Source organism: Periplaneta americana, chromosome 7, assembly GCF_040183065.1.
Source record: "Periplaneta americana isolate PAMFEO1 chromosome 7, P.americana_PAMFEO1_priV1, whole genome shotgun sequence".
Lineage (NCBI taxonomy): Eukaryota > Metazoa > Arthropoda > Insecta > Blattodea > Blattidae > Periplaneta > Periplaneta americana.
In genome coordinates, this window is record NC_091123.1 from 34,853,818 (window position 1) to 34,881,204 (window position 27,387).

A 27,387-nucleotide genomic window follows, 5' to 3' on the forward strand; every position below is an offset into this window, starting at 1 on the left:
AAGCAAGCACGCAAGTAAAACAAGCAAAAGCAAGCAATAAAGCAAGCAAACACCAACAAGGAAGCAGAAGGAAGGAAGGAATGAAGGAAGGAAGAAAGCAAGCAAACAAACAAAAGCAAGCAAGCGAAAGCAAGCAAGGAAGAAAACAAGAAAAAGCAAGCAAGTTTACAAAAGCAAGCAAGCCAACAAGCAAAACAAGCAAAGAAAGAAAAGAAACAGGTAAATAAATAAATAAATAAATAAATAAATAAATATAATAAATGAATGAATAAATAGATAAATAAACTCTTTTCTACTTCTCTTTTATTACAAATTCCTTTCTTTTATTATTTATGTAGGTACATAGTATTAAAAAGTCGCTGGGCACCTCGTAGTCAAAGGGCAGTCATTCATATTCTAAAGAAACGTTGGTTGGTGGGTTGGTACCTCTAGTTTCCCCAAGCTTACTATTGGAAGATTGGGAAGAGAGGGGTTGGAGGCAAGTCAGAATGCTCGTTAGGACTGGACGAGACTCTCAAAGTTAAGAACAGTATTTTGTACTTTCATGATTATTTATACACGTTACTATTTTTTCCAGCTCAAATTTTTATTGTGAGGTATAACGGTAATACATTTTACTTAATGCAAACAACTTTGTCTTGAAATAGGACCTGCTGTAAATTCCAGATGTTACACCCTGTATAACTGAATTCAAAGGCGTAAGTTGGCTAAACCACTCTAGTATCTTTTATTATTTTGTGTAAATTAATAATTTGTTAAAAAAATTGCTCACACATATATCCCACAAGATTAAACCTTGCGTTACATTGTCTATTAAACGCAGTGTAAGCACACACTTCCCGGCCGCGCATCGGTGTGTTATTGTGGATTATATTTCAGACAGGTAAGATTTAACCTTATAAAAGTTGTATTGTATTAAACAAGAGAAGGTCCCTGCAAACATTCGTAGCGCGGAGGCTTTGCTGCTGTCATTACACTTGAATTATTAATAGGCAGAAATTACTTTCCTGACGTCAAGACGAGAAAAGGATCAAGAAAATGAAGGAAATGAAAGTCCAAATAAGCCTATGCTAGTACACAGCAAGATTTCACCTCTCCTTATCCCACAGAAAGAAAAGAAAATCAGAGTCAAGGAAAAGTTTCTGTGAGGAATAACAGATAAACAAGAATTTCTTTTAAGATATTTTTTACTTCATAAAACTTTTTCTTAGCAAAGTTTACAAAAATGTATGCCACGAAGTCTACACGTAGTTTCTAAATATAATTTTTCTGCGCTTTACAACAATTCAGATCCTTTTGTCATCCTCCGAATGATATATTTTTTAATTGGTTATTTTACAACACTTTATCAACTGCTATGGACAGGCCTATATAGGCCTAGAGGCTGAGTGAGATGAAGGTGACTATACACTTTTACTACGTCATACTATTTTTGAACAATAAAACGGTACGAAAGGACGTATTTTAACCAGTCATGGCTGCTTATCGCACAATTTTATAGCCTCCCTAGCGTTTGTTTAATTTTATCGCATCCCTAGCATTTGTTTATTTTTATCACTACCCTAGCATTTGTTTCTTTGTTTGCCAACATTTCAAACTGCACTGGTCTGGACGTAAAAAAAAAAACAGAAAATTACAAACCACTCCAGTCGATGCACAGCAGTTTCAAATATGACTCGCATTGGCATTCAAGAACAAGAATTAATAAAGATCACTGGTCAGAGCTATGCATCTTCCCTGAAATAAATGAAGAGCACCATTCGGAAATCCTGAATAAGTTGAGGGATACACCATGTATATCAAAGAGTTCACGTCCAGTATAACATCAACTGAACCACTAAAGCATTCAAATTTGAAAATTGTATTTTCAATAATTGTTGCTTTTAAAATTATTCATGTTTATTTTTTTTTCATCATCGTTAATTAAAAGTTTTCTTGTTTATTTCATCATCCCTAATTAAAAATTTTCTAACACTTGTTTATATCACATAGGTTATGTTATAGCTTCTGCTGTATGATATAATCACGTATCAGAGATTGTTTAATACTAAGATTTATTGAAAATCATCTGTCAATTGACGTTGATTACTGGGATCGGGATAATTGAAGTGGAATGCAACTGTTTTAATAAAAATGAAACTGAATCAACAAAGCCTTCTTGACCAGTAACCGTCCACAGAGTTCAATGAAGATTCCATAGTTGGCACAACTGATAACGAGAAAACAGTTAATCATAACACACTACTGCCATCTGGCGTAATATTTGTAATGTTGAGATGGTGCAATAATACATTTGAAGACAATTCAGTATTTTCGTAAGTAAATTAATATTTTTTTGTATTGGAGTACTTCGTTACTTCTAATCTTTATATACTTTCTTCTAATCGTGTAATAGTCAATTAAATCCCATTCGAGTTTTGATTTTCTCTAGATAAACCAAAACTTCTAGTGAGATTACTGTTGATAATACTACTTTCATAGCAATGTACACTGCTATTAGATTTCGTTTTTAAATTATGATATGTATTGAGGTGATGACTTACATCATCAGTATGATACAAATATGATATACAATGCTAGTATTATTAGTATTCCATCTTTACACCCTGGTTTTCTGTTTCGTTACTAGTGTTGGCATCTGTAGAAGGAGGAAAAACCTCACCTTCCTACAAACTTAGAAAATAGTGGAAAGAATAGGCATTGCAAGAAGCCATAAAACAAGCTCGAGAAAAGACGTGAGACACGATTAATCTGGATTCAGTATTACCGTTGAGAAAACACCTTCTAATGAAGATACTGAATGCTTGTTCTGTGCTTTCTTTAGCAAAGGCCATTCTGACTTTGCAATTTTGTTAATCTTGCAACTTGGTAATAATGTTCCATATTTGTACTTCAGTTTTATGAAAAAAATATACTGGATTCTGAGGAAATTATTATTTTTTTAACATTTTATAACGTCGTACGAACTTCTAAGCCAAGTGTACTATTCATAGAGACATTCAGCAATAAACAGGACGATATTTTACTTTCAATATTCAAAACATGTAGCTTCCAAAACGAAGAAAAAAATGGTATTCCATATTTGTAACACTTCCTCTATTATTATTATTTCATAACCAATATCTAACTTCGGCACCTTGGAATGGTTTAAGATTTCAAAAAAAAATTATAGTCTACCTATAAGACGAAATGTCTCTTTCCAGTTCTCATATGCATGAACGTTGCCAATTTATATTGTATTAATTCAGATCCGTTTAATGTAGCCCTACAGTCTGTTGTTTGGCTATTCTTATATTATACAGACAGACAGACAGAGAGACAGATAAGATAGATAGATAGATAGATAGATAGATAGATAGATAGATAGATAGATAGATAGATAGATAGATAAGATAGATTAGATAGATAAGATAGATTATATAGATAGATTAGATAGATAGATAGATAGATAGATAGATAGATAGATAGATAGATAGATAGATAGATAGATAGATAGATAGATAAGATAGATAGATATGATAGATAGATAGATAAGATAGATAGATAGATATAGATAGATAGATAAGATAGACAGATAGCTTAGATAGATTAGATAGATAGATAAGATAGATAGATAGATAGATAGATAGATAGATAGATAGATAGATAGATAGATAGATAGATAGATAGATAGATAGATAGATAGATAGATAGATAGATAGATAGATAGATAGATAGATAGATAGATAGATAGATAGATAGATAGATAGATAGATAGATAGATAGATAGATAGATAGATAGATAGATAGATAGATAGATATAGATAGATTAGATAGATAGATTGGATAGATTAGATGGATAGATTAGGTAGGTAGATTAGATAGATAGATAGATAGATAGATTAGATAGCTAGACTAGATAGATAGATTAGATAGATAGATAGATAGATAGATAGATAGATAGATAGATAGATAGATAGATAGATAGATAGATAGATAGATAGATAGATAGATAGATAGATAGATAGATAGATAGATAGATAGATAGATAGATAGATAGATAGATAGATAGATAGATAGATAGATAGATAGATAGATAGATAGATAGATAGATAGATAGATAGATAGATAGATAGATAGATAGATAGATAGATAGATAGATAGATAGATAGATAGATAGATAGATAGATAGATAGATAGATAGATAGATAGATAGATAGATAGATTTATTGAGTAATATTATACATACAAATTTTATATTATCATAATTTTGTCTAATCCAATGCACGGGTCTTCTGACCGTTCGTGCTTTGTACCAGAAACAAGTTCTCCTTTGTAGGTTCCCTTATATTAAGCATACTCATCAAAATCACATTCATTTGAACTTCATTAAAAAAAAATATTAAAATTTTGCTCAGAATCTCAAACATTCCTACAATTTCAACCATGCTAATAATAACAATCACGAACAGCATAAATGTTTAACGCAATTATAGAAATTCCATGAGTCAGTTTTCAAATTTCCATACTGAATTTTTGTGCAGCGATATTAAGCTGAAGTAGCGAATATTGCAATTGGTCTTTCGTATTAGGGAAAAGAAGATTTATTACCAATGTTCAGATATGAGCAGTGCAGTGGGGTGCCTGCCCTCTTCGCAGTGTGTGAGCCAGACCTTACAAACCAAAATTAAGCAAAGAATTACAACTGAGCCGATCACAGTACGGAGCAGAGACAATTAGCCTCACATTATTAATGAGTGTAAGTGGATTGAGGGAACACGTGTTCCAAGCAGCTGGCATTTCAAGTCGTGCGCTCGCGGCCCCTTTCCTGCAGGCCAAGAATCGATAACAGCTGCGGGTGACTGACCCATTTGTGCCCTACACCTAAGTAATGAGCGAAGACGAACTGCCTCCTCAGAGGGTAACTTGCATTCCCTGCCAGAGCAGTGAGCGCTACTAATAATGACAAAACGATTAGAAGAATAATAAATACACAGGTTTGATGGAAGAAATAAAGTTTATATGGAAGTTAACGCAAATAAAATTTCACCAATTTGGAACATTCGCGAAATATGTATCAAATGCAAATCTAGTCTTTCAGGTAAAGCTCCCTGTAAAGCAGATTTGAATAATTTCAAGGGAAAAATTGTTCCGGGGCCGGGTATCGATCCCGGGACCTCTGGTTGAACGTACCAGCGCTCTACCAACTGAGCTACCCAGGAACTCCCCCCGACACCGTCTCAACTTTTCCCTTTATATCCACACGACTCGCGTGGGCTGACGAAACGCCAGAGACCCACATCGAGTGCACACAATCTCTGTGTGACTTGGAATTGTGGCTTTCTGTTAACGTAGGCCTACACAGTGACGTATATATTATCCAAATCTAGTCTTTGAGGTAAGGCTCCCTGTAAAGCAGATTTGAATAATTTCAAATGTGCACTCGATGTGGGTCTCTGGCGTTTTGTCAGCCCACGCGAGTTGTGTGGATATAAAGGGAAAAGTTGAGACGGTGTCGGGTGGAGTTCCCGGGTAGCTCAGTTGGTAGAGCGCTGGTACGTTCAACCAGAGGTCCCGGGATCGATACCCGGCCCCGGAACAATTTTTCCCTTGAAATTATTCGATGTATCAAATGGTTCAACGTAACATAATGAAGGGAAAACTTGGCATTATACAGTGTTATAAATTAATATATTACACCGAACACTAGTTACGTTAAAATATATTTTTGTAGTGTACAGGTAATTCATATTTGGCATATATTTTTTGTTGTATTTTGAAACTGTTTATCTTATAAAAATGTTTGTCGTCTCATAACATTGTTAGACAACTTGTAATATTGTTAAACATCTTGTAAAATTGTCAGAAATTTCGTAAAAGTTTAGATATCTTATAAAATTGTTAGGCATCTTGCAAAATTGTTAGTTATCTTGTAAAATTATGGGACATCTCGTAGAACTGTAAGAACATCTTGTAAAATTTTAGACAAATTTTAAAATTATTAGGTAATTTGTAATTTTTTTAATCCTGTGAAATTTTTAGACATTTTGTAAATTATTAGAAGACTTGTGAATTGTCTGACATATTGTAAAGCTTTAGGTAACTTGCAAAATTATCAGACGTCTTGAAAAATTGTCAGAAATCTTTAAAATTATGGCGCATTTTGAAAAATCGTTAGAATCTTGTAAATTGTTTTAGACATTTTGTAAATTATTAGAAGTCTTATGAACTGTCTGACATATTGTAAAGCTTTAGGCAACTTACAAAATTAATAATAATAATAATAATAATAATAATAATAATAATAATAATAATAATAATAATAATTTATTTATTTAATCTGGCAGAGCTAAGGCCAGTAGGCCTTCTCTTCCGTCCAGCCAGACTCTAATTCTAATTAAATACATTTACTTACGTACATAGTTATTACATTAATATCTAGATCATAAAACAACATGAAAGTAAATAATGAAAATTGGATAACTAATGTTAGTATGACAATAATAAACATTGGTAAGAAATAGTTATAATAATAATAATTGACAGACGTCTTGAAAATTGTCTGAAATCTTTAAAATTATGGCGCATTTTGAAAAATCATTAGAATCTTGTAAATTGTTTTAGACATTTTGTATATTATTAGAAGTCTTGTGAATTGTCTGACATATTGTAAAGCTTTAGTCAACTTACAAGATTGACAGACGTCTTGAAAATTGTCTGAAATCTTTAAAATTATGGCGCATTTTGAAAAATCATTAGAATCTTGTAAATTGTTTTAGACATTTTGTAAATTATTAGAAGTCTTGTGAATCGTCTGACATATTGTAAAGCTTTAGGCAACTTATAAAATTGACAGACGTCTTGAAAAATTGTCTGAAATCTTTAAAATTATGGCGCATTTTGAAAAATCATTAGAATATTGTAAATTTTTTTAGACATTTTGTAAATTATTAGAAGTCTTGTGAATTGGCTGACATATTGCAAAGCTTTAGGCAAATTGCAAAATTGACAGACGTCCTGAAAATTGTCAGAAATTTTTAAAATTATGGAGCATTTTTGAAAATCATTAGAATCTTTTGAATTTTTTTGATATTTTGTAAATTATTAGAAGTCTTGTGAATTGTCTGACATATTGTAAAGATTTAGACAACTTGTAAAATTATCAGACGTCTTGAAAAACTGTCAGAAATCTTTAAAATTATGGCGCATTTTGGAAAATCATTAGAATCTTTTAATTTTTTTTAGACATTTTTTAAATTATTAGAAGTCTTGTGAATTGTCTGACTATTGTGAAGCTCTAGACAACTTTTAAAATTGCCAGACGTCTTGAAAAATTGTGAGAAATCTTTAAAATTATGACGCATTTTGAAAAATAATTAGAATTATTTTAATTTTTTTAGACATTTTGTAAATTATTAGAAGTCTTGTGAATTGTCTGACATATTGCAAAGCTCTAGACAACTTTAAAATTGTCAGACGTCTTGAAAAATTGTGAGAAATCTTTAAAATTATGGTGCATTTTGGAAAATCATTAGAATCTTGTAAATTGTTTTTGACATTTTGTAAATTATTAGCAGTCTTGTGAATTGTCTGACATATTGTAAAGCTTTAGACAACTTATAAATTTATTCTTGAAAAATTGTCAAAAATCTTTAAAATTATGGCGCATTTTGAAAAATCATTAGAATCTTGTATTTTTTTTAGACATTTTGTAAATTATTAGAAGTCTTGTGAACTGTCTGACATATTGTAAAGCTTTATACAACTTGTAAAATTATCAGACGTCTTGAAAAATTGTCAGAAATCTTTAAAATTATGGCGCATTTTGGAAAACCATTAGAATTTTGTAATTTTTTTTAGACATTTTGTAAATTATTATACATCTAGTTTAAATAAAGTCTCAACTATTAGATATATTTACAAAATTATAGCTAACACGCTTCACTAGGTTCATTCTCCAGTATTTGTGACCCATCTTTCCTCTGTCAAATTTGAGATTGTTGTGAACAAGGCCTCGAAACAGTTCTAAAACACATCGTATCCATTCAAGTATACTCGGTGTCATTTTTAGCTTTTAGTAATTTACATAAAAATACGCTAACTTGACACAAAGCTATTGTGTGTGGTATACTGCAAACTGAAAATGTTATGGAAAATTAATACATTAAAATTAAGTGGAGAAGGTACATGGTTTTAATGTTAGATGTATTCACATACCTCTTATGCTGCCATCCGATTCTCGCGACCTTTTTTTCTAATTACCTGGTGATACCTACTGTATTTGTTCCGGGCGTTGAAATGTACAATTATGAAAGATGTGAGTGGCATTCAATAAGGGTAATAATGCAACTACAAACGAACACTACTGTTCGCATATTAACAGATAAAGAAATTTCTGCATTAAACTCGAGAGCGTTCTATAGAGACTTCCAATTAATGACCCACGTTCTGCTATTCAGTAGCTGGTGCAGAGGAAATTGGTGTCACAACTCTCTGCAATTGGCTGTTTTCAATTGGCGATCCGGGATGTGTTGAGAGTTTCAATGTAGCCGTATGCAAATTCGCACACGAGGATCAGCTGTATTCATTGTTACGGGAGAGAACATATAAACTAGCCAGAACACCCGCTTCTGGCAAACAGTGCCACTGCACGTTACGAAACAAGTATGCCAACATAACCTCGCTATTTCATTTCGCCACTGGATCGCTGAACTCATCTCCGACAATATTAGATCTAAAACCGACAAAGCATTAAGCAGTACTAACCTAAAATTACATGTATTGGTTTCGAGCACCTCTTTTCACAAATTATTTTTAATTTAGTTTCATTTACAGATTTTTCGGATTTAATTTATTTTTTGTATGTGTATATGTTAAACCTTAAGCAGAAAAACTAAAATACAGGCATTGGAGACCTGTGATTATCCTGCACTACTTTATGGGTGCCAAACATGGTCGCTAACAGGGAAACACAAGACCAAACTACAAAAGTGTCAAAGGAAAATGATGCGCAAAATTATGGACGTACTGTATCACTGAAGGAGAAAATCCCAAATGCGACACTGTACCAACTAGCAGATACACAGGACATCACACATGCAGCCATTACATCCAAATGGGGTGGACACGTGGCCAGGCTACCAGGCGACAGATGGACATACCGAGCTACCATGTGGGACCGCCGCATAGGAAAGAGACTTCAAGGCAGACCTCGGCGCAGATGGGCAGACAGAGAACAGGCAGGTCAACAATGGTCCAAAGTCGCAAGAGACAGAAGAAAGTGAAACTACTCGAGGGACATTTGTCATAGACAGGAAGTTGTGAAAGGCAGTGAGAGAATCATTGCTAAAGAAATTCAAGTTCCTAGACTTAAATATCACGTCTAACGTGAACTAGCTCATCACGTTAGGCAAATAGAGCTTTCCCTTATTTAAGGAGGCCTTTGCCCTTCATGGGACACAATAGGCTATCTTTATCTTTATCTTTATCTTTATCTTTATGTGTATATGTATGCACGTAAACTTCGCATGTAGATTATTAATAACTTATATACAGAATGAACCGTAAGCAATGTCATTAATTTCAGGGGAGTATTCTTTGAGATATTTCAAACAAAAAATTTAATACAGTTTTGTTTGTTTTTGTTTTCTTTTCGAGATAAAAATTGTTTTATATGAAACATTACATAGTAGGTTTTGGGAAAGCCATTGATTTAATTTCCAATATGCTCAGTCAATTTAAGAGAATAGTGTGTTATAATCAATCAATCAATCAATCAATCAATCAATCAATCAATCAATCAATCAATCAATCAATCAATCAATCAATCAATCAATCAATCAATCAATCAATCAATCAATCAATCAATCAATCAATCAATCAATCAATCAATCAATCAATCAATCAATCAATCAATCAATCAATCAATCAATTTAAGGCATTTCAAAACCTAAGAGGTTTTTAGCCTCATTCACGATATATCGCCATTCGTCTCTGTTCTCTGCATCTTCTTGTCGTCCTCCCACTGTAGAAAGATTATCATATACTTGGTCCTGCCAACGGAGACGAGGTCTACCAATACGTTTCGTACATCTTGGAGAATAGTCGAAAGCTTTTCGTAGAAGAGAGTCTTCATCACGCCGTAGAACGTGTCCAAGCCAACGTAGTCTTCGACTTTTTATTAAGGCTATTATGTCCGGATCTTTATAAATATCCCTTAGTTCCCTGTTGTTCAAAATTCTCCATGTGTTACTTTCTTGAATGGGATCAAAAATCTTCCTCAAGATTTTGTTCTCAAAAGTCAAAAGTGATTTTGTTTTTTTTGTTAATATCCAAGTTTCGCAGCAATATAGGAGAGTTGGTAGGATTATTGTTTTATATCATCTTAATTTTGATAATCTAGAAAGGAGTTTGAAACTAAGCAGTTTATGAATGGAGTAGTAACACTTATTTGCCGTAAACGAATCTATGTTCAATTTATTTCCCAAATAAACTTGTTTCATTAATTATACTTCCTAAGTATTTAAATTCAGTAACTTTTTGAAACTCCACATCATCTATTATAAGTGACCCTCTATTATTAATTAAAATAACGAAACTCATTCCGAAAGCTATTGAGATTGGCAAGGCAACGATTATTGCTGTGTTGCCACAATTATTACTTAAAATTATAGCGGTCTCAATCATTGTTAACAGCATTCAATTCAAGGATACAATTTCCCAGTAGAAGAAAATAACACAAAAATAAGGTTATTTATAGAGAATATGTAATAATTGAATATATTCACTAGAAAGCAAACTTGAACTTACTGTAGGGAAGAGCTATGTTGGAAGACTCAGTAGGTTGTAGAAGGCTCGAAGAGCAGATCACAAGGGTGGATCGCAGCAGCCTGAAATAGACAAATTTATCCGAAGTTAGAATATTCATATCGTATCAAGGGCAGCATGAGAGGTGTGTGGCAAAGACCTTTCTTTATTAACATTATTATTATTATTATTAATATTATTATTATTATTATTATTATTATTATTATGTCAGAGGAAAGTAGAAGAAGGGGGTACGACAAGGATGCGCTCTATTACCTACCCTGTTCAACATCTACTTGGAGGATTTGGTGAAGAACTGTTTTCTAGAACATGGGAGGAGTGATAGTAGGAAGAAAAAGAATAAAGTGAGTAAGATTTACTGGTGATAAGGCGTTGGCAGAAGAGGAGATGATACTAGGGACATGCTATTGGAGCTAAATGACAGCTGTGAGCAGTATGGGATGAAGATAATTGCAAACAAGACGAAGACCATGGTCATCGAAAGAAAAATAAAGAAGACAAACGTGCGAATTCTAAATGAGACAGTAGAACAAGTAGACAGCTTCAAATAGTTGGAGGGTACTATAAGTAGTAACATGAGCTGCTGCCAGGAAATCAAAAGGAAGATAGCAATGGCAAAGGAAGCTTTTAACAGAAAAAGTTGTATTTTCTGTGGACTTCTAGAAAAGGAACTAAGGAACAGACTAGTGAAGTACTTTGTGTGGAGTGTGGTTTTATGGAGCAGAAACATAGACATTCCGAAGTGAGGAGAAACGACTGGAAGCATTTGAAATGTGAGTATATTTTTTGGTTGAGCAAACCTTTGTGACAGAAATATTTCTATAAATAAATAAATAAATAAATAAATTATAAAATTATTATTATTATTTTCTTTGCGTACTTAGAAAAACGGGTTCGTTCTAAACGAAAATAAAATTGTGAGGATAAGTTAAACGATTTTATTCTGTTTATTCTTTTATACTTTCGAAGTGAAGGCCATAGGAAATTCTCTTACATCCCACCAGGTCACAAAATACGCAAGTAGTGAAATTTAATAAAAAGTGAATAGAAAAAATACGATTGCTGATATATTATCTGTGCAAAATAATAACAAAATTGAAACAATACAACATGAAAACAATACCACAGTACTGTACAAGGAAATAAAATGTGTAGTGCTCGGGAATAGTGGCACAAGTCAAATATGTTAATTTTACAGGAGAATGAGAAAAACTGTTTTCACACTGGTTTATGTCGATTTGATTTTCCTCTGTATGAATAATTGTAATGGGAGAAATACTTATGTCTCTTTTTCTAAGCGAGCAGATGTTCCGTAAGTTGTCAATAAATTAATAAAAAATGTTTGTGGAAATTGACTTATGCCACTTTTCCCAAGCATTGCAGAAATAATAATAATAATAATAATAATAATAATAATAATAATAATATAATAGTTTTATTTTCCCTGGCAGAGTTAAGGCCATCAGGCCTTCTCTTCCACTCAACCAGGATCAAATCACATACAGAAAAATACATACCAGTATACAAATATTAACTTAAAAATAATAATAAATATAATTAAGTAAAAAAGAGAGATTGAATACATATATACAATCAGTATTAACTTTAAAATAACAATAATAAAAAATATATAATAAAAAAGACTAAATACGTAATCACAAACAGGAAAATATATTCTAGTATACAAGTATTAACTTAAAATAACAATAATAAAAAATATATAATAAAAAAGACTAAATACGTAATCACAAATAGGTAAATATATTCTAGTATACAAGTATTAACTTAAAAAAGAATTAATACATATGAATATAATCTCACAACCAAAGGAATAGTAGAATTAGTATGATCAGCACAGCACGTGTTACATTGAGACAATGACTATTACCTAGATATTAGTGTTAATGGAAAAATAGAGTAATGACTATGTAAAATAATAATAATAATAATAATAATAATAATAATAATAATAATAATAATAAATAAATAAAATTATACCTGAAAAAACTAATTCTGTGCATTTAAAACATTTCTAAACAACCTAATTTTAAACAACTGAGGACTAAGACTGATTTCCAGCGGCAGATTTATAGATTTGAATACAATATTGTTGTTTAGTCAACTGTCCTAAGACAGGTCTGAACCTCACAAGTGATAGCAATAAGGCACCACTTATGAGATAATTAAGCCAGGAGATAATGGGGTAGGGTGGTCAATTTCTTTCCCTCTGAATGCAATATAAGTAATTCAGTTAGTACAAATAGTTAAGGGGGAAAAGTTAGGGAAGAATATTACAAATTGAGTGTAATAAAATAATAAAAAAAAAAAACTTTAAGCATTTTTCTAAATTGCTTTGCATGAAAAAGTCTTGAAAAAATATTACATTATATCTTTAAGGCCCAATTGTATAAAACTCCCTGACTAAAGATCAACTTTGATCGAAGTTCGGTAAGTGAACCGAGTTCAGACACTTCTTCTATTGTATAAAACTTTTCTGAGATCAAATTACCTTGGTTCAAATGAAATCCAAGTTCACGTGAAAAGGATTTGGCAACATCGCATAAACAGGTGAAGTATGTAATGCGCGGGCCATGTTGTATAGGTTTTTTCAGTGTTGCCAATCTAGCGACTTTAACTCTTTTCCAACGACAATTTCTTTTAACTTTTATATTGCTTAAATAGGGATTTAGCGACCTTTTTAGCACCCCATAATGACGTAATTGAATCTTTCTTTGTAGATAATGAGAAATCTAGCGACTTTCCAAATACTTTTTGGTGTATTTCCGTACACTCTGTCGGAGACACTGGTTTGTTTTGTGCATTGTAAATAATGGCAGACAATAAGAAGAAGGTTGACCGTTCTCCAAATTGTTATCATCTTATGGTGTTTGATACTGCTAAACATAATAAAACTTTATAAAACGACAATTTTCGTTTAGTAATACAGTAAATTGAAAATTTATGAATGTATCTATCATATCCATTAATAATTAATGCTTGTTATAAAGATAATATAATTATAGGTTCTGTTATTTGATACTGCTGAACATGCTAAAGCCTTATAAAATACAGTATAAGAATGTTTGTGTATTAAGGCAAGAAATTGAAAAAAAATATATATATATATATATAAATGTACCTACTATATCTATTAATATTAATAATGGTTATTCTTTTTGCACAATCTGCCACTCGTAGGCCTATATTTCAAACAGAAAAGGAATAACTGAACTTGGTTCATCTAACTTAATCGGAGACAAAGTCAAAGTTGACTTTAGTTTAAGACAAATTAATCTCAGATTAAACTTCATACAACACAAAATTCCAAGTTCAGCTAGAACGAGGATCAATTAACCTCTGATCTAAGATTAAATGGTTTATGTTGTTGTTGTTTTCTAATGCCAGGCATTTGACAATAAAGTCATTTGACCTCTTGCACTCCAATATTTTTCAAAGATATTGTCATGGTTAGCCACTGACGCACAGATTTTGAGATGTTCTGAATCCATTTCTTGATTTGAGTTGCACAATGGACAGTTAGGAGACTGATATATTCCAATTCTATGCAGATGCTTGGCCAAACAGTCATGGCCTGTTGCCAATCTAAATGCAGCTACAGACGATTTGCGTGGTAAATCGGGAATCAACTGTGGATTATGATGCAGAGAGTTCCATTTTTTCCCTTGAGATTGTGTTATCAAATTTTGTTTGTTGAAGTCTAAGTATGTAGATTTAATAAATCTCTTCACAGAGTAATACGAAGATTTAGTAACAGGTCTGTAAGTAGCAGTGCTGCCCTTCTTTGCTAAAACATCCGCATTCTCGTTTCCCAGGATTCCACAATGGGATGGTATCCATTGGAATACAATTCTTTTATTGAGTGTTATTAGTTAAGAGAGCATTTCATTTATTTCTGCTATTTGAGATGAAGGTGTGTGTTTAGAGACGATTGATAGAATAGCTGCTTTGGAGTCTGACAATATAACTGCATTTTTAAATTTATTGATGTGGCAGAGAAGATTCCTGAGACTTTCACTTATTGCAGTGATTTCTCCATTAAAACTTGTTGTTCCATATCCAAGAGATCTATAAAGTGAGAAGAGACAGCACGTAACACCTGGACCTGCACCTTGTTCCCTGGAGATCAAGGATCCATCGGTGTATAAATGAAGCCAATTTTGTGGAGGGTACCTCATATTAATTGTCTCTAAAGACAATTGTTTCATTATTTCAGTGTCTACTTCTGATTTCAGTATTTCTTCTGTTAAATTTAGATTATACTCTATATTTAATAGTGTCAAAGGGTTTGATTTAATTTGTAGGTTTTCTTTTAAATTCGGGACGTTGATTTTCTGTTTTAATTCTTGAACCATGGATATGAAACTTTTTTGAGTTTTTAATCTACGGGGAGGACCGTATGAATGCCAATTGTTTCCTGGTAATCTGATAGGTTTTTCATATTGAATCAGTACTTTTTCTTCTATTATCATTTTGATGCTGTTAATATTGAATGAATGTTGAATGAATGAATGAATGTTAGCCATGATGTCCCATGTTTTAGAACCCCCTTCGACAGGGATGGCTCAAGTGTACTCGCTTGGTGAGCCAATCCAGGCGAGCTTGTCGTGTACACTACTTTTGTAATATGGTTAATAATTCTATTAGACTTTAACCAGTCTCAGCACTCTGTTCTTTGTTCATTTTTTCTTGTATTACACACATTATACTGACACTGGCACTTTGACAAACACTGATTGCTATTAACACTATTTACCTGGCACTTTCTCAACACTGACTTAACTATTTACAAAACTTATCTTACACTTTCACTAATACTGACTTTGATATTTACAATATCTTAACACTGGTTACGTTATCTATTTACAATGACCTTCCCTAGTTCTTTCCACAAAACTCTGTTCTTTGCTGTCCTCGACCATTGTTTCCCCGCCTCTTTGGTAAACATGTCAGACCATCTGAGCCGTGGTCTTCCCTGTCCTCTCTTTCCGACGTAGGTGTCCCACATCGTGACTGCATGGGTCCATCTTGCCTGGTGTAGTCTCGCTACATGTCCCCCCCCCCCCAGGTCCACTTCGTTGCCGTGGCTCGTTCTGCTGCGTCAGTAGTGTTCGTCAGTCTTTGTAATGTTTCGTTAGTCATTCTGTCTCGTAGCGTAATGCCCAGTATTTTTCTTTGCATCTTCTTCTGGCATGTTTGTATACTTGAGCGTTGGCTCTCGGTTAATGTCCACGTTTGGCAGCCGTATAGCAAAACTGGGATTATACATGTCTCTAGTGCCTCGAACTTGAGATTGCGGTTGATTGTCTTGTCCACTGTTAATATTAGTGAGGATTAAATGAGTAGTTTAATATCAAAGACGGATATCTAACCTCAATCGAAATTTAGTTAGCTGTGGTTTTTTATACAATTTTTCATGCTCTTTCCAGTTATAGTGAAACCATATGCAAATTCTAACACTATATTTATAAAATAAATTGTGTTAAATATTACAAAAAACACTGTGAATTAAAAAAATTGCCTCTAGATCAAAACTATGGAGATGACAGATGTCCGTCTTTGATATTAAGCTACTCAAATGGTTTATACAATCGGCCCTAAGTATTAGTTACGTGAGGTTTGGTCCTTAGAAGTGAAAGCAGCTGATTCAGTACAAGAGAAGTTAACTTGTAAATATCAACTGCGATGGTATTGTTGCTCCAGTTTGTACAGAGATTTAGGACTAAATGGAAAAGGCGCGATGGATTACTTCGTTCATCTTTAATTATCTAGCTTTGCCTGTGCAGCGCGCCGTCACTCCATCTTCCCCGCTGGCTTGGGGCTGCAGTCAAGACAATCCATCACTTAACCCACCCCCACCCCATCAAACCCCCTTTACTTGGCCACAGCTCTGATTCCACCCCCTTTTTCTTTTCACGCAAGAAATATATTATATCCCTTGGTCCATTCTCCTGTTCTGACTTCCTGATTCTATCCTATTCTCTTTGCTCCGCTTCTTGCGTTTTTCCAACGATCTCCATTTCTTGTTTCTAAGATTTTTTTTTATTGGTTGAGTAATTTGATGCTCTGTATTGTCTTCTTGTTTTCGTTTCCTTGCGGCTGGCGTTTTATTTCCTACAAACCATTAGACCTCACATGCTCTGGATGACAATCATGGAGTGAAGCTTGTATGGATTCATAAAGAAAATAAAAGACTCTAGTTATCTATTACGACACAAGGCGAAGACCAGAGTGCTGCATTGGAGTTAAATCGCTCGCTTGAACTCGGTCGAGTGTCGCATCCTCGAGTGAGATACGATCGGTCGTGATACGCTCGTAATAAATAGAAGCACAGTACAAGGTCATCTCACCGACATGTCTTATCTTGTATGGAAGGCGACAGATAAGATACACATATGTGTTGCTCACACCGTAAAAATAAGGTTTTATTTTCTGCGTTTATGACAAACGTTTAATGGAACAGTCAATGGAAGGTACCAAAATAGGAACATGAAGTTATAAATAAAATAGTATGAAAAACTTCGATACACAGTAGAGTTATTATTGCTAATTAATAATTATTCAATATTTGATTTACCTTACTTACTTACTTACTTACTGGCTTTTAAGGAACCCGGAGGTTCATTGCCGCCCTCACATAAGCCTGCCATTGGTCCCTATCCTGAGCAAGATTAATCCATTCTCTATCATCATATCCCGCCTCCCTCAAATCCATTTTAATATTATCCTCCCATCTACGTCTCGGCCTTCCCAAAGGTCTTTTTCCCTCTGGCCTCCCAACTAACACTCTATATGCATTTCTGGATTCGCCCATACGTGCTACATAGCCTGCCCATCTCAAACGTCTGGATTTTATGTTCCTAATTATGTCAGGTGAAGAATACAATGCGTGCAGTTCTGTGTTGTGTAACTTTCTCCATTCTCCTGTAACTTCATCCCTCTTAGCCCCAAATATTTTCCTAAGCACCTTATTCTCAAACATCCTTAACCTATGTTCCTCTCTCAAAGTGAGAGTCCAAGTTTCACAACCATAAAGAACAACCGGTAATATAACTGTTTTATAAATTCTATCTTTAAGATTTTTTGACAGCAGACTGGATGATAATAAATTTGATTTACCACATATATAATATGATAGGTCTATACATAGTGTTCCGCCTATATACTGCGACAATGTAGAAACGTTTTACAAAATATTATTGATATAGCAGAGATTATTATTATTATTATTATTATTATTATTATTATTATTATTATTACTAGAAAACTTGATACAGTTCTTGCATTATCGTGACTGTGTTCTCCGTTTATAATAATTACATTTACATCCAATAACATCTATCAGATGTGGCAAAAACGAAATCACTCCTGTGTGGAAAGAAAAAAAAAAAGCATTTACGTACAACATTTATACAGGGACATCATTTTATTTTTACTTGCTGTTTTATTGTACCTGCATTTCTGTATGTACTTCACTCTCACCCCTTCACCAATGTCCTTGCTCCCGTCAGACACACAAACTTACGGCCGCTGTTGCATTCGAAGTCTTCAAGCAGTGAAGTAAACACTGCAGTGTATAGTGTGTTTCATAAATATGATTGCGTTTTCTATAGAAGAAAGAACCTATATTAATAATATCGTACTAAAAAATTATATCCAAGAAACGATAAACTCAATTTCAGAGAATATGCTTCAAAATGTTTTTAATAATATGCGTACTGAATTGAAGCCTGCATTGTAATGAACGGCAACCATTTTCAGCAACTTGTTTAAAAATTCAGATTAGCTTTTTTTGAATTGAGGTGGCTAGAAGCAAAGGAATGCTAGTGACATTTGTAATAACATGAGGTAAGTGCATCCAGTGTAAGCTAAAGTATCTAACATTTTAGTGGCAAAGGGATATTTTAATCGCATCACACATTAAAATTTAAATAAAAAATTTCACCGATTTTACGAAAGCTTAAATATTTAAACCCCATTTTCTCAAAAGTAACTTAAGTGCACTTACAGCCCTTTACTTATGACCCCCTCAATTTAAAAACACTCTCTATATTGTATGATAACATCAATAATTAATATGCTAAATAAAGTAGACATTACATAACGAACATAGCCGCCTGAAAAGTTGAGTTTTTGAAAAAAAAAAAAAGTTACTACTCTACTGCATTTTGATAAATTCCGTAAAAGTGATGATCAAACTGAAAATCGTAATATCGTATTTCCCTACAACATAAATGGATACACTACTTTTCTCTCCTCCTATACCTAGTAAAATGATTTGTTTACATATTGCACTAGTAACATCAAACTCCTGTAATGGAAGGGGGAAACAGTGTTTCCGAGTATAGCCAGGTTAGTGTTAAAAATGTTGGTAAAAATAAAGTGATGTCCCTGTATTACATTTTAAAGCAAGTTTTGTAGTTGTACTATGGAGAGGTTAGTTAAAAACTGCAAAGTTTTGAAATGATAAACATCTATGATGTTACTACACGGTTCATCACTGTAACAAGAACGAATGTCTAACGTTCGGTTTATACCGTTGGAGGATTTATCGCTCGTGACATCATGCATGTGCGCTATCTATCGGATTATGCTATGAACTACTTGGCGCTCGAGCGAAAACGTCCGATGCAGACCTCTGACGGAGACAAAAATTATTCCCGTTGCCATCGGTTACTTATATTGAATGGTAAGCTTTTCATTGCAGAAAGTAACTGATGGGTAACACTGGGGCATTCGAAAAGTAATGTCATCATAGTTACTCTTTCACACCGAAATAATTTTTGTTACTTTTAGCATTATACAAGGTGATTCACTAGGATTTACCGTCACTTAAGGAGGTTATTTCCGAAGACATTCCGAGGAAAAAATGTCATATAAACATTTGTCCTAATATCAATATTTTCAAAATTATATTAATTTGAAGTTGTTTTTAAAATACCTTTTTTTCTTTAGTTTTAAGGATAAAAAATTATTGCAAAATAAATTGAGAAGTAACTATTTAGAAATATCATTTCTTTAATTGGCTACTCTTCGGAAGCTAAAAATGTGTTGTCAGTTGCTTTGTACAGATTTTGTTTTTCAATTTTTAACTAAAAATGACATCATTCCTACGCACTTATCGCAAAAATTGTTACAAATTATACGATTTTAGGAACTTAATTGTTTACAGTTTAATTATGTATCCTAATGTACAGTCTTGAAGAATTTATAAGAGTGGCGTGATTTGTAATAATAATTGTTGTGATAAATGCGTAAGAAAATATAATTTTGTAGTTAAAAATCGAAAAAAAAATTCTGTACGAAGCAATTATGGAATTCACAACACATTTTTAGCTTCAGAATACTAGCTAATTAAAGAAATGTTACTCCTGAATAGTTCATTCTTTATCTGTAATATTCTTTTACACTTGAATGTCAAGAATAAGGTAATGGTATTATAAACAGCAAACAAACTGAAGTGGAAGTGGGGAGGCCACATCGCACGGATGAAAGACGAAAGATGGACATACAGAGCCACCATGTGGGACCCGCGCACAGGAGACCGGCACAGAGGCAGACCAAGGAAGAGATGGGCAGACTTCTACACAACACAAGCAGGCCAGCAATGGTCCAGAATAGCAAGAAGCAGGGGAACATGGAGAACAATTGGAAGTCGACTACAAATGAAGACAGTGTCAGCCACAAACAACATCCCAAGTTGACTCAGTGAAAGTGCATTCAATATAATAAAAGTGTTAGTGAAATCAAACTAATCAAAATGACAGCGAAATCAACTCCAACCAGACAAAGAAACACTAGACATAACCTAACGCGGAGTAGCTCACCGCGTTAGTGAAACAGAGCTACCCTCTAGCAGGAGACCTTTACTCTTCAAGGGACACATTAGGCTATTATTATTATTATTATTATTATTATTATTATTATTATTATTATAAACAATTTCAAACTAGGGGCACATGTTAAATAATCACTTCTAAGTTGCCTACACATATCACATCTTTATAATTTTTAGCTATTTTCTAATGTATTTTCGAAAATCGAAAAAGAGAGGAGAATATGGAGGAAAAAATTTAAAAGGTAAGCAAAACGCGTCCTTGCAAGGGGTTGGGGGCTGTAAGAAACTAAATATGTAAGCTCCAAGCATGTTGGCCACTAGTCTCACTCCGGGTTACGCTGCTCCACTGAAGGAGCTCTAGAAAATTTTGAAGGGGAAAACCGAAAGTGGACGGAACCTCTAAGGTACCACATACGCGATGGGGATAGAAATGTGATCAGAATGATCACGTGACGGGACGAGGAGATAGCTGGTTTAGATCTGCATATTGAAATGAACTGTCATTTCGCAGTACAGAAGGAGTCGAGAAGACTCTATCATCTGTTGTTCGATGACAAGGCAGGTGAAGACCGCCAGGAGAGACGCCGTGAATTCTGAATCTGCAAATTGAAAGGTTCCCTGTCCTTTCGCATTGCGACATGCGTGACGTTGCACATGTATTTAATAATTTATCTACTCTGAACTAGGGCTTTAAGTTGTTTGTTCCTAATGTATTTTCAAGTCAAGTGACGTCTTATATGAATTCTTCATATTCAAAACTACCTTCCATCTAGAAATTAAACCATTTTCCCACTTGTTTCGTAAAAAAAAAAAAAAAAAAAAAAAACATCAGTATCGCATGCTATAGAAAACCCAAATTCAGCAGATGATAAAAGTAAGATTGAAACTAGTCGATCAGGTACAATAACATCATTATTTACAATGTTATCGGTCATTCGTTATCTCGTGAAACTAAAAGCTTGTGTGTGCCATAGCATATAATTAAGAATTTTGTGGTGGGGGTAAGTGAGCTCGCTCGCTACGAGTAGAAGAGTAGCGAGGGAGAGACTCTTCTCAGTCCACATTTTTATTCCCTTGACGCGCAGGTACATTTCACGGGATACCGAATAGCCTATAACGATAGGCTACAACACAGTGAAGTCGTTACTTATTAATTTAAATAACTTAACAGTTAATCAGTGATTATATAAGTATTAAAAGAGTGTATACAAGAATGAAGAAAAAATAATCCATATTTACGCATTTCTTCTTCCACTTTGGAAGAACGGCTTCTCAACATATTTTGAATAATGTTGGTAATAATATCTTTGGCGAAGCATTTTAAATCGAAGAACTCCTCGAGAAAACTACATGAAACATAATTTTGGATTAGAAATTGGTATTTAATTATTTTATAAGTTTCTTAATTATTTCTGTTAACTATATTGTCTCCTATAATTTCTTTACTGGTACCTATAAATTCATTGGCTTTCTCGAAATCTACGAAAAGTGTGAAGGTTGTGGTCGTTTAATCAAGTTCTACATATAACAAGATTACATCTATTCCTTTAAAACAGCCGTGGCGAGAACGTGAATCGCGAGACATTGTGGCTCGCAGTGATAGCTGTGCATTTCGCTTGCTTCTAACCTCCGCCAACCCCCACCCTCTCACTCACTGGAGTCAAACTCCGTTCCATTTGCATTTGTCTCTGACCTGCGAGTGGGATATGTCTCTCTCGAAACCATATACGAAAGTTCCAAGTAGGATGGGAGGACGCATTTTTTGCTGTCATTATGATGAGAATATTAAATGTATGATTTGTTCACAAGTATTACGAGGAAAACGGTTGTATAACATAAAACGGCATTATACTACATGTTACTGATGAAACATTAAAAGGTTAAGTGTTATCATCATCATCACCATCATCATCATCTCTGTACGTCGACCCTTTTTCAGCAGATGTACGAATAATGCGGTTAGCTCTTCAATTTGAACTCAATGATTTACTATATGATGTCAAATGAAAGCTAGATGTAAGGACTTGACAAATGTTGAACTTTCAAATCTTTGCTAAAAAATAAATATCCGAAGCTTCGTTCTTTCGCTTGCTCTGTTGAAGCCATGTTCGCTACAACTTACGTTTGCGAAAAATCATTTCCAACAATTAAAATAGTAAAAACCAAATTTAGATCACGACTGACAGACAAATACCTTCGTGATCAACTACGACTGGCTGTAAGTGACATAATTCCTGATTTTGAAACTCTGTCGCAGAGACTTTCTGAAGACAGTTGATTTTAGGTTGTGATATTGTTAATTTATTGTTCATTTCTTTCTTCGTTACACGTACTAAACATTAGTTTGTGCGAGATCGTGCGTATTTGCTTGGTTTCCGCACAAAACCAATCTGCGGTAAGTCTAAAATTCCACATTCAGTATTCCCAACCAAACACACATAACAATTTCCCTCTTCTTACCGCCTAAGTGACATATTGATTTTACTGCTTTAGGCTTTTAACATATTATTTTTAGGGACGTTCAATATAGTAATAATTATAAATTGGAAACTTACCACTGCAATTTCACCTAAATTGCACTGTTAATAATTGTTTTTAAATATTTGCAAAAATTAAGTAAACTCTAAATCATTACATAACCTTACCATTTGTTTAAGTTCGCATTTACTGTATAGACTGGGGGGGAAAAAAGACAGACGTATATCACGGCCTGCTGGAGTATAGTAAACACAGAAAACATTTTAAAGCAACAATGTTGAAGATTGACATTTTTGTTTTCCAAATTTGGCGTCATTGAACAGAAACAAAGATGGAGATTTCATTGAAAATTAGTGACATATTAGAAATTCCTCTTTCAGGTATGTAATAAACGATTTTCGCACAAAATAATGTACGATACACGAGCGGTATGTTTTCTTTCAATTCTCGGAAATTAAAAAAGCTCAACTACGTTTCGCTTTTTCAAACTTTTCCTCGAACATGAAAACTTCAACATACCGCTCTTGTAACGCATATTACTACTGCAGTCTTGTACTGTATAAAATTATATTTAAGTGCTTGACGTAAGGAAAATGAAAATCCGTTAATAAGTTAGACAGTTGCTTCACTTCCCCTTCGGCTGTCCGCCTCCCTCCATAGGTGCTATGCACGTTGCAGATGTCCACACCTGTGGAGTAACGGTTAGCGCGTCTAGCCGCGAAACCAGGTGGCCCGGGTTCGATTCCCGGTCGGGGCAAGTTACCTGGTCGAGGTTTTTTCCGGGGTTTTCCCTCAACCCAATATGAGCAAATGCTGGGTAACTTTCGGTGCTGGACCCCGGACTCATTTCACCGGCATTATCACCTTCATCTCATTCAGACGCTAAATAACCTAAGCTGTTGATAAAGCGTCGTAAAATAACCTACTAAAATAAATATAAAAAACATTGCAGGTTACACAGTGGCTCGGCGCACGATCACTTTTTCGCCACCGCTGCTTTAAAACCATTATTAGCGAGATACGTTCCTTATATTAAAATTATAGTTTTCATAGTTAATGACTCTATATTGGTAAACATCTTAAACTTTGGCATATAGTCCATTATCTCTTTCGCTCCTCAAAGACGAAACATTGGTTTATCGGCCCGTTCCCGTTTGAATTATCTATGTTGGACATCTAGCTGACGCTGGGGGTGCATTCTGACAGTGCAATCGCGTGTAGAACAGGGCTGGGGCGGTACCAGGTTGTTGACATCAAGGTTAACATAGATCCCCGCCACTCACAGTTCAAAAAGTTTGTTTCGACATTTCGCCTTCCCTGTCGTCATTCCTGCCACACTTTGCGAGATCTGTAAAGAAGGGGACACAGATCACAGTGATTTTAAACTGTGTTTCTTTTGGTCTGTGTCACGATGGATGGAACGCGTACAGTCTGTGCAGGAACACAACCCCGCGTGAAAGCGGAGCGATGGCAAAAAATCTTCTTAAAAATAAAGCTCTACGAAAAATAAAGTGCACGAAAAATAGTCATTGGATAATAGATTCAAGAGTTGAAACCTCGGCCGAGGAAGATGAAATTAAAGTGTAATAAAATTTTAGCATGGCTTCCTTCGGGAAGTAAGTAACTCTGTGGGTTCCGTGATGTAGCTTTACGACACGTAAAAACTACTATCCCAAGCACTGTCTGCTATTTATCGCCCAAGAAAAATTTCGGTGCTGTTGAGAGCTTCGTCAATTGAAATATTATGAAAATACTGTAATACAAAGGGTATTTTCTTGCGTCAAAATTATATTTTTGTCGTTGTTGTTGCTGCTGCTGTTGTTGTTGAAGGCCCACGTATATGAAAAACGCCGTCAAAATATATTACAGTCTTAGGCATGTTTCCATATCTATATTGTATTTGTTGTTAGTGGACGTATTTCAGCGCTGTTGAAAATGCTGTCAAAAATGCTATAATGCCTTGAATATCCTCCTATATCAAAATTATAATTATTCTTGTTAGCTCATGTTGTATTTCGAGATTGCTGAAACAGTGATTTAATGCTTTGGACACCTTTCTATGCCGAAATTGTACGCATTGTTATTAGCCCACGTTGTATTTTGACGCTGTAGAAAATTCCGTCAAATGAAAGTAATACCATAATGTCTTGAGCATCTTTATATACGTACCAAAATTATACTTCTTGTTGTCGGCCAACTTTACATTTTGACGCAGTTGAAGATGCTGTAAAATAAAATAATACTATAATGTCTTGGGCATCTTTCTATGCCAATTTGTACTTAATTATTCTTATTAGCTCATGTTGTATTTTGAGATTGTTGAAACAATAATTTAATGTCTTGGGTATATTTATATTCTGAAATTGTACCTGTGTTATTAGCCCACGTATTTTGACGCTATTGAAAATTCCTTAAAATGAAATAATACTATGTCTTTGGCATCTTTATACTAATACTATAAAGTCTTGGGCATTTTTATATGCTGAAATTATTGTACCTGTGTTATTAGTAAACGTATTTTGACGCTATTGAAAATTCCGTCAAATGAAATAATACTGTAATGTCTTGGGCATCTTTCTAATAATACTATAATGTCTTGGACATTTTTCTATGCCAAAATTATACTTCTTGTTGTCGTCGACTACGTTGTATTTTGAGGCAATGAAAGATATTTTCAAATAAAATAATACTATAATGCCTTGAACATCCTCCTATATCAAAATTATAATTATTCTTGTCAACTCATGTTGTATTTCGAGATTGTTGAAACAGTGATTTAATGCTTTGGGCACCTTCATATGCCGAAATTGTACGCATTGTTATTAGCCCCTGTTGTATTTTGACGCTGTTGAAAATTCCGTCAAATGAAAGTAATACCATAATATCTTGGGCATCTTTATGTGCCAAAATTATACTTCTTGTTGTCGGCCAACTTTATATATTGACGCAGTTGAAGTTGCTGTAAAATAAAATAATATCATAAAGTCTTGGGCATCTTCCTATACCAAATTATTTTATTTATTCATTAAAGACATCAGCTCGAAGAATTTGAGTGACCACAAGGGTCCTGAATACAATAAACATGTACAGTATAATGTGATTTGAAATATTAAAGAAAAAAGAAAGTTAATTGTTGAAGGCAAATAATATAATTGGATTATTTGCAATAGAGATGATGATGTTACTCTTGTTAACCCACGTTGTATTTCGAGATTGTTGGAACAATAAATCAATGCCTTGGGCATATTTCTATGTCGAAACTGTACCTATTGTTAACAGCCCCCGTATTTTGGCGTCGGAAATTCCGTCAAATGAAATAATACTATAATGTCTTAGGCATCTTCCTATACCAAAATTATACTTAATTATTCTTGTTAACCCACGTTGTATTTCGAGATTGTTGAAACAATAATTTAATGTCTTGAACATATTTCTATGCCGAAACTGTACCTATTGTTAACAGCCTACATATTTTGGCGTTGGAAATTCCGTCATATGAAATAATACTATAATGTCTTAGGCAGCTTCCTTTACCAAAATTATACTTAATTATTCTTGTTAGCCCATGTTGTATTTCGAGATTATTGAAACAATAATTTAATGTCTTGAACATATTTCTATGCCGAAACTGTACCTATTGTTAACAGCCTACGTATTTTGGCGTTGGAAATTCCGTCATATGAAAAAATACTATAATGTCTTAGGCAGCTTCCTTTACCAAAATTATACTTAATTATTCTTGTTAGCCCACGTTCTATTTCGAGATTATTGAAACAATAAATTAATGCCTTGGGCATATTTCTATGCCAAAACTGTACCTACTGTTAACAGCCCACGTATTTTGGCGTTGAAAATTCCGTCAAATGAAGTAATACTATAATGTCTTGGGCATCTTTCAATGCCAAACTTATACTTAATTATTCTTATTAGCTCACGTTGTATTTCGAGATTGCTGAAACAATAAATTAAAGCCTTGGGCATATTTCTATGTCGAAACTGTACCTATTGTTAACAGCCCCCGTATTTTGGCGTCGGAAATTCCGTCAAATGAAATAATACTATAATGTCTTAGGCATCTTCCTATACCAAAATTATACTTAATTATTCTTGTTAACCCACGTTGTATTTCGAGATTGTTGAAACAATAATTTAATGTCTTGAACAAATTTCTATGCCGAAATTGTACCTATTTTTAACAGCCTACGTATTTTGGCGTTGGAAATTCTTTCAAATGAAATAATACTATA

At 33.9% G+C, this 27,387-nt stretch overlaps 1 long non-coding RNA gene across 1 annotated transcript in view; it reads right to left on the reverse strand.

Moving 5' to 3' along the window:
- Nucleotides 1-27,387, reverse strand: part of LOC138702691 (uncharacterized) — a 268,287-nt gene that overhangs the window by 219,894 nt on the left and 21,006 nt on the right. Inside the window, exon 2 of the long non-coding RNA XR_011332860.1 lies at nucleotides 10,789-10,868. This is a non-coding gene — a long non-coding RNA (uncharacterized lncRNA). The remainder of the gene's footprint in view (nucleotides 1-10,788; nucleotides 10,869-27,387) is intronic.